This window comes from Penaeus monodon, chromosome 21 (genome assembly GCF_015228065.2).
Source record: "Penaeus monodon isolate SGIC_2016 chromosome 21, NSTDA_Pmon_1, whole genome shotgun sequence".
Taxonomy (NCBI): Eukaryota; Metazoa; Arthropoda; class Malacostraca; order Decapoda; family Penaeidae; genus Penaeus; species Penaeus monodon.
The window spans coordinates 41,037,623-41,037,890 of NC_051406.1; positions in this window are offsets into that span (position 1 = coordinate 41,037,623).

The window sequence follows — 268 nt, forward strand, 5'->3', positions numbered from 1 at the left end:
AAAATACGACAGACGCCACTCCCATGTAGCGTAGTGGTTCAAGGTAAGTACATCGCACACATCATCATATTTCATAGTGTGAAGTGACCTTACATCAAGAGCTTATAGACGGGGTCGTATATCCTCTCTGCTTTTTACTCGCTTTTATTCACGTGTGCCACTTATTCTTTTTCCCCCTTTTCTTAAGTTCTCTGTTTTTTTGTGTGTTGTTAAATAAGGATGGACGTATAAGTGAAACGTACGCTTATATACACACGCACGCGTACAG